Raw genomic sequence first — 18,657 nt, 5'->3', positions numbered from 1 at the left:
TGACCTTTCTAGCTACTGCATCACTTTGGCAAGCCCTTGAGAGCTCGTACAATGCTTACAATGCTACATTAGAGTAAGCAATAGTATGAACCTTGTCAATGCTTACAATGCTACATTAGAGTAAGCAAATGTACAAATTTCTTTTAAATAACTCATGTTTTTGTCTTATATGACTAGTCCTCTTTTTAATTGTGCACAAATTTAACTAGTATGCATGCTTAGAATCATGTTTGTGATGACGACGTCTCTCAAACACCAAGTAGAATTTGTCACTCTACTTTGGGAGAATGAAATGGACTAAAGAGCAGACATGCTTGCGGCAGCTATGTCTCCCAACCACCAAATGGATTAGTCATCCATCTTGGAAACATGTCGTAGGGTAAAAAGGGATCCTTTACCCGCTAAGTACGATTGACTAATGACTAAGACTTTATCTCTTCTACCTCATAGTCGAGGACGACTATGATTTCAAGAGAGAGGTAATGTCATAAAATCTAATATCTAACTAACCCAAATGATTTTCTCATATTAAATTGATCACTTAATGTGGGAGAATAAACGGGAACAAGTGTTAAGATATAGGTATGTGCTTTTAGATCTATCTCAACACGGGGCCAATGTAAAGGGGCCCAAAAGGGAGATGGTCTATCAAAGAGCAAGGCTAACCAATGGAGCATAAGACCTTAGGGTTAGCTTCATTGAAGACCTCCAATAAATGTGTGTAAAAGTCCTTTTGACCTTAAGTAAGCTAGGGCTGATGAGCTTGAGGTGGGAACCCGGCCCAAGCTCGAGGTGCTTGTCCTGCTTGAGGTGCTTGTCATGCTTGAGGTGTTTTTCATGCTTGAGGTGCTTGATTAAGATGCTTGAGGTGCTTGACTGGCTCCATGCTTGAGGTGCTTGACTTGCTGCATGATTAAAGTACTTGAGGTGCCTTGAGAAGCTTGCCTGAGATGCTTGTGGGAACCCCCCTAGTTCAAGTGCTTTGTCATGCTTGGTGAGTAAGGTGCTTGATCACCTAAAAGTCAAAAGCATTCCTACAAGAGGGGGGGCGAGCCCTTTTCCTAGGGCCTAGAGAGAGAACACCCACTCACACACACAAGGGAAGCCCATCTTGAAGAGGCAGTAAGGACACATGTCAGGCCCCTACCCATGTTACCTTCATGTGTTGCTTGAAGCCTATTGGCTAGGCTTCAAAGGGGTCCAATGATAAATTACATGAATTATCTAATTGTTTTAGCATTTATCAAGTCCTCTCTCTCACAGGGGAAAGGGGGACACTTGTCCCAAGGCTACCCATGTTGCTTGTAATGGCTCCTGCTTGTGATTGGCTAGGCCTGGAGGGGTCCAATGAGCTTCAGGCATGAGCTACAAGGGGGGTCGACCCAAGCAAGCTAGGGGGGTGCCTAGGGGGTATACTCACCCACACACACTCACAAGCACTCTCATTGTGTGATATGCAAAGTGCAAGAGCTCCCTCTCCAAGCAAGTAGAGGTTGAGAGCCTACACCAACACTCTTGGCTATGGAGTGCAAATCCAACCAAGAGCCATGCTTCAATGCTTAAGCTTGCCATCTCCTTCTTCTTCATTACTATGCTATTATGTATGCTAGCAACAAGAGTATGATAAGTGAGGAACTAATTCTTTCTCCTACGAAATGTTTCTTCTTCCTCTTCCCTACCCTCATTCCCTGCTAGCTCTCTCCACCTTCGAAGGTGTTTGAGGTCTTGGGACTGAGGCTTGGGATAGTTAAAGCTTTCTTCAAGTTTATGTTATGTTTGTGGTGCATGAAGCCTTCCATCTTCATGGCATCACCTAGGTCACAAGGAGCACAAAGACTGTATTGTAACAAGTCTCTCTTTATGGGAGAAATCATAATACAAATGCCTATTGGAGGGGGGACCGGCTCCACATAAATCCGGTCCTCAATTGTTGTCATGTTCTCTAAACTCTCTCTCTTGCAAAAGTATTGTCTATGCCAAGTTAACTAATTGCTATGATTATGTTGCTATCTTCAATTATGTCTACCCGCTATGCTCACAAAATCATTTCTTGAAAGTACTCTCATTAAATTCCGCTATTCTCAAATTGAATAGGAAAATTCCATTACACCAAATGCAAAGAACAACGTAAGAGGGGGTCCGTCCTTGCTTTTTATGTAGGGACTGACAATAGTAGTTGTACGATAGTTAATTTTCTCCTATTTTTGTATGCTACTCGCTAGTGGCTCCACAATAAAAAATACAATACAAGATTCTCTTTTTTATGTTTCGCTACCCTGGAGGGCCTATGCTTCCACCTTCCTCCTTCCTCTCGTTTGCGCTTGCCTTCCCTACCTCGCCTACTTCTACCCTCCCCACCTCACCTCCGTTGAAGCCTTAATCGTAGTGAGAGAGATGGAGAGAAAGAGCAAGATCACGCGTGGACAACACTCGAGGCTGTTGTTACAGAGGAACGAGAGAAGACTTTGTTGTCGTTGTGGTCAAAGCAGGCTCTCATCCACCTCCATTGGCTTCAGCCATGAGCTTCTGTGACCCTCTTCCTCTGACAAATCTAGCGAGCGCATGTGCATGCCTCTCTCTCTCTCTCTCTCTTCTCTTGTTGGTCGTCTTTACACAAGAAGCATTACAGAATGGGAACTAGCCACATAGAGAGAGAGAGAGAGAGAGAGAGAGAGAGAGAGAGAGAGAGAGAGAGAGGAAAATGAATAGAAAAAGAGGTGTTTCCACGTCTTCTTCTTCCCTTCTTCCTTGGAATATAGATCCTCTTCTTTTTCATTTCTAACTAATGCCATAAATTTTTTATTTATTCAATCAGCTGGTACCCCCTAGTGGCTCACTTATATATTCATTTCTACAAAGATCTTCCGAATCTCATCCCTCCTACATAGGAAGACCTTAGCATTCCTCCTCAGCTGGAAAAGATTCGAACTCAAACTTGGAAAATACACAACCTGTCAGTCATACCTGTAACCACATGCACGCTGCAAGCGATGTCGATTTGTAGACTTAGAGCCAGGTCGCGTGAGGCTGCCAAACAGCAAGCCTGCCCAGTCAGCCAGTTGCCATGCGCCAAATGATTACCTGCAAAGAGCAGGTCAACTTCTTGAGCAGAAGGCCTTCAAGCAACTCAACGAGCGGGGCAGCTGCTTTGATTTACTGAGAATCCCACGTATTTTAAGGCCATTATTTCGTATCTTGTAGATTACGAGGTCAAAATGCAGCTTACAAAGTGCCGTGATTGCATTTTCTCTCTCTACTTTACCTACTGGTAACCGGCTGATGAGTAGGGTCCTGCGCTCATGCGACCAGGCTCTTAGCTACGACCACTGTACCTGCCACCTTCACAGCAGCTCCACAAATGGGAGCCCCTCTGCACGCGCCTCGGCCTGTGGAGTCTGTGCACCCTCAACCGATGGACCCTACGCACCTGCTACTTCTCTTAGGGCTAGGTCGCGTGGCCTGCTTTCCTACAACCTGCCCGATAAACCCCTACCGGATCTTCTCTCTCTACATGTCAATTCAACTTGAAAACGTGCGTGGTTTTTGTCGTCTTCTACCCATGCAAAGCAGCCGCCCAATCATTCGAGCAGCAATTGTTGCCTCGCCAATTTTTTGAGATGTCGACCTGCGTTTTGCCACCATGATGAGCCTGATTGTCGTGGACTTTTGCTGTGTAGTGACCGGCTGCCTCAACTGGAAAGCAAGAGGGCAGTGTCCAGGGGACCTAGCCCTTACCCCGCCCTCACTGGTCGCATCTCGTTTAATTCGCATTTTTTTCGATAAACTCCAGCCGGTACCCCCCTACTCTCACTTCACCGTACTCATTTTTACCGCCCATCACATGGATACTCTGATAATGGACTCGCAAGGCGAGCCCGCCGTGATGGGTCACGCAGGGCAGCCATCATATCATCTTTTCGCCTCTCTAGAGCCTAGGCCATCTCCTTCTCTCTCTCTCTCTCTCTCTCTCTCTCTCAACGCTCAGCTGCGGTTGCGGCCCGCCGCCCGCGGGCCTGTGGCTGCTCGTCTTCCCAAGTTCCCCTCCATTCCTCCTTATTAATCTTTCCAATAGCTAGAAGCCTAGAGCTGCCCGGCAAACCTCACCACTTTTCTCATCAAAGTCTGAGCCCGGCCACCACCAGTTCTCATCACGCCCCTAAAAACTTCAAAAGCACATGCACCTCGGCCCGCCCGAGACATGACCTAGATTTGACTCCTGCCTGCCCCTTTCGAGCTCCATTCTAGTCTTGTCACCAACCCGATTGGGAATCCTCCCCGCATTTACAATTTTTGTGGTTATCCATGCATTCTCCAAGCGAGCGTCGATTAAGAAAAAGTTAAAACTGCTACTGTCTTTTCTTTGGCATTGGCTACATATGCCTTCAGAGCTTTGTGCCAATGAGGAAGCCTTCCGTCATGCAAACGGTTGAAGATCACCTGATGCGGGTGATCGTGAAGTCATTGGGTGTGTTGTGTTCCAATAGAGCCGTTAAGAGAGACGGTGGCAATGGACAGGAGCATGCTGAGTTGGTGGTGGGCCTTGTGTACCTTTTTGGATCGTTGAATGCCAGGAGATATGCATATTGTGCGCAGGGCTCCCCAGTAGATCCTCTAATGGTGCTATTAGAGGGCCCTCCAAAAAAAATTATTTGTGCCTGGTAGGACTCCCCAAAAAGTAAAGGGTCCTTTACCTAAAATGTTGCACAAAAGTTTTAGAGCCTGGTCGCGTGGGTCTGCTCTTCAGATCTCCAGCCAAGTCATCTGGTTGATGCGACACGCCATCATTGGCTGCAAATCACTGCTCAACTGCCTCAAGCGAGGGTTGAAAAAGTAACTGTTGAACCAGCAGGGCGGCTGCTCAGTAAAAATGGAGAATCTTGGTGTTTACGAGACAATCCTGATGTTCACGAGAGAATCTGGACAGCTTTCGATAGAATTAAATTGATGTGATTTAACACTCTCTCTCTAGTTTTACCTGTTGGTAATCGACTGATAAGCAGGCTCCTGCACACATGCGACCAGGCTCTTAGAGTGCTCCTCTATAGACCCTTCAATAGGAAGGGCCCTTTCAAATGTAGATGGACCCTTTTAAAAAGTGTAGTGTCCCATATCAAGATCTATTTACAAGTTTCCCATGTTGAAAAATTCAAAATGAGCAAAAGAATACAAAGGGAACTTACGGTCATAGGTTAAAAGCTTAAATGACGTGGAATACCAAGTCAGCGAGGGCCCTTTTAAATCTAGAGGGTGGTTCATCTTGTCCACCCCTACGGAGCTTGATGAGGTGGTGATGCCAATTTGTAAATCCAACTTTGAATGGGATGCTTGGAGATGGCGTGGAAGTAGCCTCCTTTGGAACCACACTCTAAAGGCATTTACCATGCATTAATGCACGAGGCTAATTGGTGTAGCTCCCTCAACAAATTATGGAAGAGGCACTGGCCGGAAAAACGGTGGGAGGGAGTCATGGAGAACATCTGGAAGCCAAGATGGCCTCAATATATGAAGATATTTCTGTGGAAAGTGATGTGGGGTGCTCTGTCGACGTGCGTAAAGATACAAGAAAGAGGCATCGGGTTCGATGGTTGCTCGGGCAGAATTGCCAGGGAAGACCTAGCCCACCTTTTCATGGGATGCCAGGCAATCAGGGGCATGGCTGGGAGAATATGCAAGTGGATTCAAAGGACCTGACAAATTAAGTTCTTCATGAATGATCTGTTCTTTGGTAGTAACAGGATCGGAAGTCCTACTCTTCTCGCTTGCACTCAAATAATCAGGTACTACTTCTTACACCATATTTGAGAAGCAAGGAACCGCCGCGTGTTTGAGGGGGATCTACAGGTGTGGCAAGCTTTTGTGAAATCATGCAAGAGAGCATAGTGATGATCCACATGATCTGAGGTAAACAAGCCTCAGAAGACTGGTCTAGAACAATACATAACATCTTGTAATAAGTAAAGCCGATGAGTAGGAGTGGTTTCTGTGCCAAGCAGATAACTTGTAATCCTTTGACTCTCAAGGCTCGGTCTGAGCTTTAGGATTGGTATATATTTCTGTTCTTAATACTATCCACTCACAATTGTGAGTTTTGAAGATAAAATAAAATCTAGAGGGTGGTTCAAGTACCCCTAAACTAAAGGGAGTTTTAGATCATGGCCCTCATTTAATGAACCTCTAAGAAATCTTGAAAGGTCTATGGCATAGACCATTTAGATTTAAAGGGCTCTCTAAAAGCACCTTTAGACGACCTATGGGGAAGCGCTCTTAGGCGTCCTTCTACCACCCCCTACATTTCAATAACGCCATTGTAACTTGCTATAGTAGGTTTACAAGTCAAAAGGAGGTTTACAAGTCAAAAGGGGTGGGTGTGCTCTGAAATTTTTGAAATTTTTGATAAAGGTAACTGTGAACTTCCTTTTAAACAACATATGAGCACACAATAAGGGCCCTCGAAACTTTAGAGGGCCCTTTTCTAAAATGTGGCTCTGATGGGTGTATGGGGGAGCGCTATAAGACTCTCCATAGAGACTCCAAGTTATAAAGGGACTTCCACACGGAAGGGAGATAACTCTTACAAAACAAACATATTACCTCCACCTAGTGTTCGAGAAAAATGCGTCTCAGCTTAATATCGTGCCAAAAAGGAGAAATTTTGCTCCAATAGAGAGAAAAATAGTGTAAAACCCAAAAAAAAACCCTAATTTTCTACAATTTCCTCTTTGCAAATTCAAGGAAAGGAATTTTGTATGTTTCAAAAAATGATTTTTCTCGAACACTGCCTCTACCTGATGTTCGCACGTGTGAGACTCGTGAAGTCATAATAGTCAGGTTATATGTGAGGGGTACCTAAGTGAGACTCTTGCATAAGATAACCCCCACACGGAGGAAGGTAATTGTAAAAGAGAAGCTGATTTGATTGATTTGACATGGCGTGCCTTATGCACACACACAGAGGGTGCTGAGGTACTACATTCGTTCGCAACTACACTACTTTGAGTGGAGGAGGGAGGGGGTAACCCAAAACAATAACAAAACACCCCCCCCCCCCCCCCCCCCCCCCAAAAACCAAAAACCCTCTTCTTATGTGGAGAGTCGAGACCCCTCCTAAAGGTAAGAAAAGGAGAAATTGTCCCAAAAAGATCCTTTTCTTGGGACTAGGTTCCATGGCATTGTGTTTTTTGCAAATTTCTCAGAAAGATAATTTTCACTGGCAACTCAATAGCTCAAAGAACTTAATGTTAAAGATTTGCATGGAAAAGGTGTAAACTATCGTCATTTTTTGCTTCAAATAGCAACTATCTCAACTTTTGAGCTTGTGTCTTTCGCTTTTGATCGGCTGTTTGGCTGTATTATCTACTCGTTTGGTAATCAAAGTGCCCGAGTTGGATAGCAAGAGCACCATGCCTATGCTACCTACCTAGCCTTTCACCTTGATTGTTAAGTTCTCAGGTAAATTACTAAGATTTACAGCTTAAATCTAAGATATTTTTATTTGTAGAGATTTATAACTAAAATGTTTGATTGTTAAGCTTGAAAAGTCAGGGCCAATGCAAGGGAAATATGGCTATCGCAAATTGGCAGTGCACGGCAACAAGAAAACATGGAGAGAGAGAGAGAGAGAGAGAGAGAGAGAGAGAGAGAGAGAGAGAGAGAGAGAGAGAGAGAAGACACAAGATGAGAAAGGAAAAAAACACAACATTTTCATTTCAAAAAAATAGCCTTTATAGGATTACAAGAATTTCCAGGTGCTAGCCTACATCATATGTGACTCTGAATGTTGACCTTTCTCTTTTCCTTGATTGAAAGAATAGTATCTAACTCCTTTGATTCATCATTCAGGGTAGACCAACAAACTAGAACCATAATATTTGGAAGTTTATCCTATGGATATCTTAGAGGGGATACACACATGCCGTATAATCAAGGGCTTATCCCCAACAATCCGCTCCTTAAGCCTCAAGATATGAGATGACAAGAGATAACGGTAGAGTCTCTAGACAAGGTGATTAGAAGATCCTCCCCTTGAACAAAAAAAAGTGCAATGAGAAAACTCCCTTACATCCTCCATTGAAAATACCTAACAGATCTACCTCACAATAACCAACAGAAAAACTCAAAGACAAGACTAAGTACAATGTGGCAGGTCCAACGACATAGATGCTTAAGGTTATCTGACCTCGTGGGTTCTATTGGCCTCTAGGGAAATGTCTATACTTCATGTACAAAAAATATTTTGACAGATATGACATAAATTATATTGAAGGTCCCTGCTTGCTCTTTTCTTTGAGTGCCTTCGGCTTAGCTTTGAGTGAAATACCCCATGGAAAGGTCTTAGCAAGATCACCTTGAAAGTGTCTAATTACAAAACATCAAAAAAGATTGTGCTCTTGGATAACATATACAAGTTCTAAGTAGCAACACGAAGCTTTTGTATATCTTTTCTTTTAAAAAGTGCTCAGTTGAGGTTGAATTGCTTAAAAAAACTCAAAAAATTACAAAGAGCCCTGACATATCCTTTGCACAAGGATAAGCAAGAAATAATACATCAGAGGGTGATCGAATCTTACATCTTACTACAATGCCTTCACCACCAGCGTGTTTCTAAAACAATCTTTCAGTCCAAGGGCTCACACTTCCCTTGAAACAGCAGCGCATTTTTGGACTCTCAAATGGCTCTTAACACCATGGCTCTAACTATGCAAATGTCCGTCAAAAGATCCAAATCTTCAATGAACCTGGAGCCCATAACAAGGTGGCGCCTAAAGAAGGGAATTTCGTGATGTGTATTCACCTTCCTGCGTGCAAATCACGCTTGTGAAATTCTAATTTTTGGACATCCCCATAACAGGTGCGAAAGGGATTCATTCGGGCGCTTGCATCTGACGCATGAACCATTGTCAAGACCTCTAGATTTAGCTTTGTCTCCGCTCGGGATGATGCCAAACAGAGTTGTCCTGAGAAAGACTTTGTCCCTTTCTTCACATTTGGCCCTCCAGATGTTCCCAAGAACTTGACCCCATTTTATTGCAACCCACTTTTTGGACCAAACCTTGTTGAAGTGAATATACCACTCCTCCGTGGAGCATAGCCTTTCGTAGATAATCTTAGTCTTGGGCGAGCTAAATAGTCTCTCTCCATAGGACAGTTCCAAGCTTTCCAATCAAGCGGTGTGGAGTAGGGAGATAGGGTTATGAGTGATACCTTTTTTAGTAGCCTCCCGACAAGAACTTCATCCTGGAGCGAGAGGTTATAGCAAACCTTCAGATGCACCAATGTTTTTTAGTCCCCTTTTTTATCATTCCATAGAGCACTCAAGGTGTCAAAGCCCTTGTTGTTTAGGTTCTTAGCAATTTCAAGCCAATGGTTATCAAGGCACAAACCTTCCACAATAGCACATAACGCAAGGTTCTGCATGATAGGGTCAAGTATACCCAGTCCACCATGAGCCTTCAGTTTAGCGATTGCCACCCATTTACCCCATGTGAGTGCGCATGTGTGCAGATGCGTGCGTGCGTGCGAGAAAGGAGAAGAGCACGAGACTGTATGGGTGGAGAAACCTCAGGAACTAATGAGTGAGGTGCTCCTTCTTCATATATGTATAATGAATAAGGGCATGTACACACATGGGCGGACGATCGAACACCAGACATCCGGCTCGGAGAAAAAGGTGTAGCGCCTTTACCCCAACAATCTTTCACTTAAAGGCGACGCATAGACAAGTGAGACCTACTAACTAAACTACTATTATGTACAAGAAACTAGGTGAGAGAATCTCTCAACCTATGGCCACCGACTCACTCTGTCGACCTATACGCAGTCGTATTGACTCTGGTGGTAAGCGAGTGTGCGTACCATGCTAGAGCTTGCATGTAAATCATGCAGACTTCTCTATACGGTTCACAAAACTCCCCTATGCATCATGCCGGTGTCAGCCATTGCATGACTAACAACCCGTACTGCAGATGCCCCCACTGCAACTACTAAATCCGGCCTCGATACTAACAAGTCGAACATAAGACGCTCGAATGCATACAAAATCTATGAAAACTTGGCTATACTTGCCTCCCCTGCGCTATCTACAATCACTGCTTCATCAGAACTCCCCATTGTGTATGGATATGTCACTGTTAACACTAGGAAACCTACATCCCTGTCACCCATAGGCAAAATTGTGCATCTTGGCACCAACACATCAGCCTCTAACATGAGCATATCAAAGAACTCCGTGTATGTCATCTTTGTCTGTGTCTCTAGGGAGCAGACCTGCTCCACCTCTGCCTGCACAAACTCTGATAACACTTGTTGTGTCTCACTAGAGCACATCCGCTCTATCTATATCTCTACAGAGTCTATTGGCACGTCAAGCACAACTAAATGCTTTGTCTTGTGAGCATGGTGGAGTGCACCCGCAAAAGAGACACGTCTCATCTCTCGCTCAAAGTATACCATCAACAAAATCAAGACTACATCGTCTCGAACCTCAGACACATGCATAGAATATACCAGACCTTTGCATGCTCCTCTGGCAATCACTAGTAAACCGCAATGCATTTGGAAAGACTTCTCTCTAAGTAGTATCTGACAACCAAATTCTGTTAATTGTCTCACTCAGATTAAGTTGTGTCTCAGCTAAGGAACGTAGGGCATATGTTGTAGTGTGTATGACGCACCACTAGGCAAAGACAAACAAACGTCTCTGGCAGACTCTATGTCAAACGTCAAACCATCAGCCAAGTGTAGACAGGCAAGTCTCCCACTACAGAATGTGCTAAACCACTCACGGCATGGTGTGACGTGGAAAGCAACATCACTATCTACTAGTAACCACAGTGACAAATCTGCAAGAGGTAGATTGGAGGCAAGCATGACATCACCCGCACTGGCATAGATTGTTATTGGAACTGCCTCTCTAACATGTATCAAACCCGTATCTGCACCATGCATAGATCTTCGCTATTGTCTCACATTAGGAAATTTCAGAGGTCATTTGGAGGGCCATATGAAGAGAGAGAATAATAGAGCGCGTCCAATGAGCACGAAGGCTACGTTACGTAGGAAAGTACGTGGAAAGACTCAAAAAATAAGAAAATAGCATAAAACTTTCACGAATCTAGGATTGTAGCATCGTAATTTCCTTCCTTTTACCGAGCTTTTAGGTGCTTGTATGTGGTCCCACTTCTGATATTCTCTTATGGTCATTAATGTACTGGAGGGTGACCATTAAGCCCGCACAAGATATTGGAATTCTAAAACACTTTCCCTCCAGTAGAATGCTTTCAAAGTGAATCTCCCTCCACTAAAGCTTTTCTCTGAGAGCTATGGCGTCCACGTCTTCTCGCCCAAGAGGCTCCAGGTGTTTACTGTCTCTCACACCAACAACCAACAACTGCACTTTGCCTAGAAGGCCAAGTAGTAGCATATCCTCAATTACAATACCAGCTTCAATAAGTGCAGAGAACCAATGGGTTGGACAAAGGATAAACAAAGGTTCATGGGTCCTCATGCAACCAAGAAGACCCAAGAGGTCTAGTGGTATCAATGTTTACCGCTCAGCATGGAAGGCCAGAGTGTTGGATTTCAATGTTGAAATCGGCAAAAGATCTGTAAAGGAAATTCTTGTTCAGCATGTGTTTACCCATCCAGAGGTGATAGCAAACGGTGGAAATGTATCAGATATACATCAACCACGTTGCAATTGTAAGTACTCTTGACATGTGAACTTACTGATACTCTCATTATAACTTTTCTTATATATTTTGCAATGTTTCTCCCGCTTGTTATGAGCAATGTCTCCATTCTTCACAGCTCAATTACATTAGATTTTTCATTTGTACTTATTGATACTCTTAGTTTAACTCTTCTCATATATATTGCAGATGTTTATCCCTCTTCTTATGAGCAACGGGAGCCTGTGGAGTGCATAATAGGCCTCTTCCATGTTGTTCATGCCCACATTGGTTCTCTACAGTATTCAGCGAGGAGCAGCAAAAGACTGGCTGATGAGGGAATCTTTTTTTATGACCACTTTTACCAACTCAGCTCAGGGAATAAGAATGGCATGTTGGTGAAAGTGCCTCTACCAACCGATTGGAACACTGTGGACTGGCCAGTTCCCGAGGAAACAATGGTGGAGGCAATGCGAAGTAAGCTCTACAAGGATATACAAAGGTCTCTACGTAGCTCTATTCCCACCAAACTGGTTAGAATTGCAAACTTCTGTCCTGTTGCACTCTTCATAGAGCTGTTTCATAGCTACAACATCCGAGTTACGAAAACTATGTTCATGTGCAAGTCATTTCAGCAGTCATCCTGTGACAAACTTCTTGACAAAGGATGGTATGCAAAGGAAGAGATTGGTTTACGGTGCGAGGTCGCGCTTGATACTCTAGTTGTCAAGTACATGATTGCAAGCCAATCACTGTTACTCTCGTTTTGGTATATGCGATCACAAATGCTCAACGGTAAGTACATTCCTATGGACCATGTTTCTGCAGGTTTGGAAGATAATCCTGTTGTGGATGTGGAAGTGATTGATAAAGAGCATGGCCTACTGTTGGTGGTTACAATAAGGGAGCTATGCAGTCTTCAGCATTTGCGGCATGACATAATTGAAGAGTCAATGGACAAGGACCTATCAGATTTTTCCTTTTTCCTAGTTGGCCGTAAGGTGATGCGGCGAAGGGAAAAAGATATTTTGTGCAAAGAGTTGGATGGTCGGGTTGAAGTAGTGTCAATGTAACATATATTCTTGTGAACCCAAGTGTATACAAATGACTTTCAAGACATGAAGTTTATTGAGCTCATTTTTCAATTGTGCCCTGTGAAAAAGTGTGCTTGAAATACATTTCTTTACCATGTCAAATCTCTCTCTCTCTCTCTCTCTCTCTCTCTCTCTCTCTCTCTCAATGTTAGACAAGACAAAGACATGATAGAAGAGTCATCTTAATTCATTAGAAAGTACAAACTCGTCCGTGAACAATGGACTGAGATACAATTTCTGTAAGTATGGAATCAGAATGTCTTCAAGGTAAAAATCGAAGGAATGCCCCTCGAAAGAAGGTGGTGAGATAGTTGTTCCCTGCGGATTTAGTTCTCCCTTTTCAGGAGTATCATCAATTAGTAGTGTATTAGTTGCATCAAAGGGTACACCGATTTGGCTAAACGGTTTGTACAAAAGAGGTAAGTGTGGTTTTTTAGGGTGGTAGTGGCCCTCAACGGTAACGCATTTTCTTTGATCATACAAAAAGGCAAAATCTGACGTGTGAGCGTGGCATACACTGCAAACTATTGCAACTAGTGGCGACAAGTTTTGCCTTTGCATTGAAGACCATATGGCAACTCTGAAGCGTGGAAGAAGAAACTGAATAAATTCCTTGGTTCCTGGCGAACCACGACTCGACAAGTTCCCATCGGAAACGTTTGCAAATCCTCAAAGGGTCCTCTGTCACCGAGAAGCACCCACATCAGCATCAATCCATTGACGTCCAAGATAATCAACCTCTGTAAAAGTTGACAAGTACATATAAGTAGTTAGAAGCTGAACATATTTTTCCATACTTGAATAGACATTACCGGAACAACCGTATCTACAGGTAGCAAGGGTCCATACTGGGTCTCTGTAGTGTTCATGTCGTTGTTGCTCTCCTCTGCTTTATCTTCATAGTCATCATTCACATCTTCATCAGGGGTCTCCCCCATGGCTCTTTCTGCCTCATTCAAGGTTTCCTCCAAGGTCTTTTCCTCTCCCTCGGTTGATCGGCTTGCCTCATACATCCTTGCCTGATCCATATCATTTTGCTCACCTAGGCTTGCTTTCCTCATCCATATCCTTTTGCTCATCTATAGGCCTGCTTTCCTCATCTTGGGTTTCAGCCATAGGCTCTTTTGGCTCCTCCACTGGCTGACTTGGCTCTTTCATTGTCTCCTCTGGTTGTACACTAGCACCTTCCATATGCTCATTTGGCCTTTCCTCATCCTCGGCTCTTTCATCTTCTGCTGATATGACCCCCTCGGCCCGTTGTGATTCCACTGTATCGGATGTAGGGGTTTGTTGTCGTGGCACGTCATGCTTTGTTAGATCAATAGTGCGGTCAGCCAAGCCACTATCTTCAAGCTCTTTGGGGCTAGACATAGTAAGCAGGTGTTGTATTAAACTTACCCGGTATCTTTGCAAATAATCATATGTGTAGTTTTTTAAAGCACTCTGCAAAATTGAAAGACCACATGGTGAGAATTATTTTATAGACTAAACCAAAACTAACTGAATGCATTGCCAAATGGGTACCTTAGTCATGAAAGGTTTTAATGCAAAGTAGCTTTGCAGGACATATTCTGCATGGAGAAGACATCTCCAGCCGCAAGAATTTCCATCGGTTTGATTTGGGACAGGTACATCTTTGATTGGGGCCTTGTATAGTTCATACCTTCCACATAGCTTGCCATAGGCAAGCAACAACCTCTTTATACAACTGCACAAAGCAATGTCAAGATGTTAGCATGAGGCTTCAAATTTACATGGATATCTATAAGAAACACTTTCTGATACAAAACACTTACAACCTAATTTCAGGGTGGGTTCCTTTTATTGAATTGAACACCCACACTGCTGGTTGGTCAACATCAAGGCATATGAGACTCCAGTGATGGTTGTTCTCATATGGAAAGATGATGACAGTAACTTCCAGCATAGCACAGTGGAGAAACCAACTCTCAAAGGTCCCAGATGGACTGTTCTTTTGTCTAATAATCACTGACATTTGTGGATCAAGAAGAAACACCTCTGTGTGGGTATGCAGTGGGAGTTGACTTTTGATCAGGCTGCAGAGACTCTACCTGAGTTAGCAACCCTATTATCTGAGTTTTCAAAGCTAGCAAGATAGTAACACTTACTTAAGACAAGCATAGATAATTGTGTCTGAAATCTGAGCATCTGGATTCTGCAATAAATTAATGTCCACTTTTTCCAGAGCTAGCTTTCTGGCTCCATCTACAAATGGTATCTCTGCAAGCAAACCATCCTTCATTGAAAGTAGGGTTTCTTGATTGCTTGCCTCTATGGACAGGGTCACATTGCATTCTGTTTGCCTCTGGGACTCCACTGCTACTTTTGCTTTCTCCTTAAGCTCTGCTTCCCTCATGTCCTCTGTTTGGCGAGCAATAGTCTCTGCCCTTGCCCTTGTATTCACATCATGTGTGACATCTACAACTGTGAGTTGTGGAACTAGCTCCAGGGGGTATAACAAAATTTCCCTCATTTTCTTATCCTTGCAGACATTGGGGACCAGTAGTTTGTCATACCTCCACCTTATTCTTTTCAGTGTCTCACTATCTTTGTCCATTATAGTAACCCTGTGGGCATGGGCTGCAACAATGGTCATGTCACTGAAGTACTCTAGTAGGAAGTCCTCTGCTGCTTCCTGTAGAGCCATTAATGCCACCACCTTCCACCTTTTGGTGCCCCAGGTAGCTTCTTCACATATGGACCTCACCATCCTCTGGAAGGGTAGCTTTGGTATGCATAAATCTACACATTTCTGTGCCTTTCTGATTTCTCTGAATAGTCCCATGCAGGTTTGCAACTTCTTCATCCTTGGCCCTTTCAGAATTTTATTTGGTTTTCCAGGTCTTTTCTTTGGGGTTGAAGATCTGCTACTTGCTTTAGATGCTAATCCTGGTCCCTTGCCTGCCTTCCTTGCAGTGGCTTTTGTTCTAGCCATTTCACTGTACACAAAAAGAAGAGTCTCTCTCTCTCTCTCTCTCTCTCTCTCTCTCTCTCTCTCTCTCTCTCTCTCTACTTCTATAGCTTAGCATATTTAAATAGAGAGAGAGAGAGAGAGAGAGAGAGAGAGAGAGCCCATTACTAAAGGCGCGCGTGGAGCACGTTTTTACCTCAACAAACACCTCCGTGCGCCGTTAGTATAGGGTAAAAGAAATACACACACTATCTCTCTCTCTATAACACTTAGACATACACTGGTCAATGCACTGTACTAACGGCGCGCATAGAGACATGCACACCGGTTATGCCTCTCTACGCGCGCCTTTGGTATAGAGAGAGAGAGAGAGAGAGAGAGAGAGAGAGAGAGAGAGAGAGAGAGAGAGAGAGAGGGTATGCGTGTGTGTGTGTGTGTGTGCGTGCCTGTATTTGTGTGTGTGTGTGTGTAATTTATATTTGTGTGTGTGTGTGTGTTTGTGATTTGTGATTTGTGTGTGTGTGTATGTTTTATATGTGTGTCTGTGTGTTTGTGAGTGTGTGTGTGTGTGTGACTGTTTGTGTGGGTTGTTTGTTAAGACTGTGCTTGGTACTGTGACAGAAACAGAGATAGAGAGATAGAGGCAAAGGCAGAGGGAGAGGCAGACCTTCGTTATGTCGATGGGTCGGCTTGCTGTCGGAGACGCAGACGACAGCTCTTGCACTCTCTCTCTCTCTCTCTCTCTCTCTCTCTCTCTCTCTCTCTTTCACTCACTCTCTTTCACGAGGTGTGGTTTTTCTCTCTCTCTTGACCTCTTTATAGGACATACAAAAGTATACGGTCTCAATAATGACCGCACGTGTGACAACATGCAAATATACTCTAATTTATAGTGACACGTGGGGCGCCGCCGTGTGTATCCGTTATAAGTGTGATTTTGAGAGAGAGAAAGAGAGAGAACAATAGAGAGAGAGAGAGAGAGAGAGAGAGAGAGAGAGAGAGAGAGAGAAAGAGAGAACAGATTGTGAGAGAGACAGAGAGAGGGAGAGACATAGATTGAGAGAGAGATAGAGAGAGGGACTCCTTACTCTCAGAGAGAGAGAGAGGGAGAGAGAGAGACAGAGTCAGTTTGACACACAAAAAGCAATGGAGGAGACACCTCCCTTGGAGTTCCTGCAAACCCCACCAACAAAAGGTGATCTCTCACTCTTTCTCTCTGTATTTCCAACAGTTGGTACAAATTGTGTGTGTGTGTGTGTGTGTGTCTAAACAAAGAAAAACCCAGACTGTTGTTCAACACACACACCTCAACACATACTTCCATAGAAGGGAGAGACACACACACACATACACACAGACACACACACAGATATATACACATTCTCTCTCTCCCTCCCCTCTCTGTCCACGTTACTAACGGCGCGCAGAGCCAACCAAACACTGGCTCCAGCTCTCTCCGCGCGCCTATAGTATAGTTATGACTCTCTCAAAAGGCACGTTTACATCTTTACTCGTCTTTCCCTCAATTGCACTTAAGGCGCGCGTAGACAGTTGCAAAAAGCACTTTTTCGTCCTTGCGCGCCTTTAGTACAAATAGACAGAGAGAGAGAGAGAGAGAGAGAGAGAGAGAGAGAGAGAGAGAGAGAGAGAGAGAGAGAGAGAGAGAGAGAGAGAGAGAGAGAGAGAGAGAGAGAGAGAGAGAGAGAGTTGTCATGTTTCCTAATGAATAGGATTAAGGTCCAGTAGGCAGAAGAGGCTGAAACCTGATCCAGAGCCTGTGCCAGGATTTCAACCCTTGCAGGCTCAGTTGCTTAATGTATCTGCCAAAAGAACTGTTGACTTTTGTGTGGACATATCTGAAGAAAAGTCAATTGGTGAAGATCAATTAGAGAGGTCACCAGGGCAAGAGGATCCCTCACCCTACAAGGCTGTGGTGCCCTGTACAGTACTTCTGAAGAAAAATACAAGAAAGAGGAATATAGACTTCTCAGAGGATGCAGATGTGCTAGAAGGAAGTCCCTGTGCAACTAAATGTAAAGACAAAGAGGATGTGTCTTCTCTGGAAGACCCAGCTGCAACTGATGAGAGGCTGTTTGATTTTGTAGCATCTTGTGGTGCTGGGGACAAGTTTGATCTAGTTCATTCTATGTTTAATCCAAAGTTTGACATTGAAAACCTGTTAGCTCAGCACAGTAATTTCTTGCAGTCCTACAGAGATAAGTTTGAAGTGATGGTGCAGGTAGGGAGGGTTGTTCTGCCTACTATGACTCTTGTGAATTTAAATGACTGTGGTGGAAAGGGACAGGGACTGAAGAAGTATAGGGAATTACCACCTTCTTGCCGACATTCAGCCTGCCCTTTGCATAAAAAAGAATGCAAACTCATTCAGGAAGCCTTTGGCTTTATGATTTACCTGAACAGCCTATTTGGATTCCTCATGCAGAATCCTGATGAGGTGTTAGAGGAGCAGGATGCATCACCAGATGAAGAATGTGAGGAGACAACTCATATACAAGAAGTCGAGGAGGTTGAAGACACAGTCGACCTTGAGGTTGAGGCAATTGAAGTACAAAGAAGTAAGATGCTCTCTGTGAAAACCACAGAAATCAAACTTCCATTGGATGTCAGTAACTTCACTGAGAAGCATGCTCAGATGATGTTGCCTGCTGTGCCTGACTTCAGGATTGGAGACAGGACCTATATCTGCTTACATGATGTGCAAAGTGTCTTTTATTTAAGGGAGGATTTCTTCCTGGCTATTATTTCCAGAGTCCAAGAGGAGAGGAGTGGATTTGTTTCATAGGATAGTAGTGATGATGAGGCAATGGAAACATCCAGCAATCCAATGGAATGCCTTCGAAGATGCTTTGAGAAAGCTGAAAAATACAAGGAGACACTACCTGATGAAGCCACCTTCCAAGCAATAAGACAAAGCCTAAGACCATCAACAAGTAACAAAGAAGTG

Source organism: Adiantum capillus-veneris, chromosome 21, assembly GCF_014529385.1.
Source record: "Adiantum capillus-veneris isolate H3 chromosome 21, ASM1452938v2, whole genome shotgun sequence".
NCBI classification, from domain to species: Eukaryota; Viridiplantae; Streptophyta; class Polypodiopsida; order Polypodiales; family Pteridaceae; genus Adiantum; species Adiantum capillus-veneris.
Note: the sequence above shows the minus strand (reverse complement) of the source record.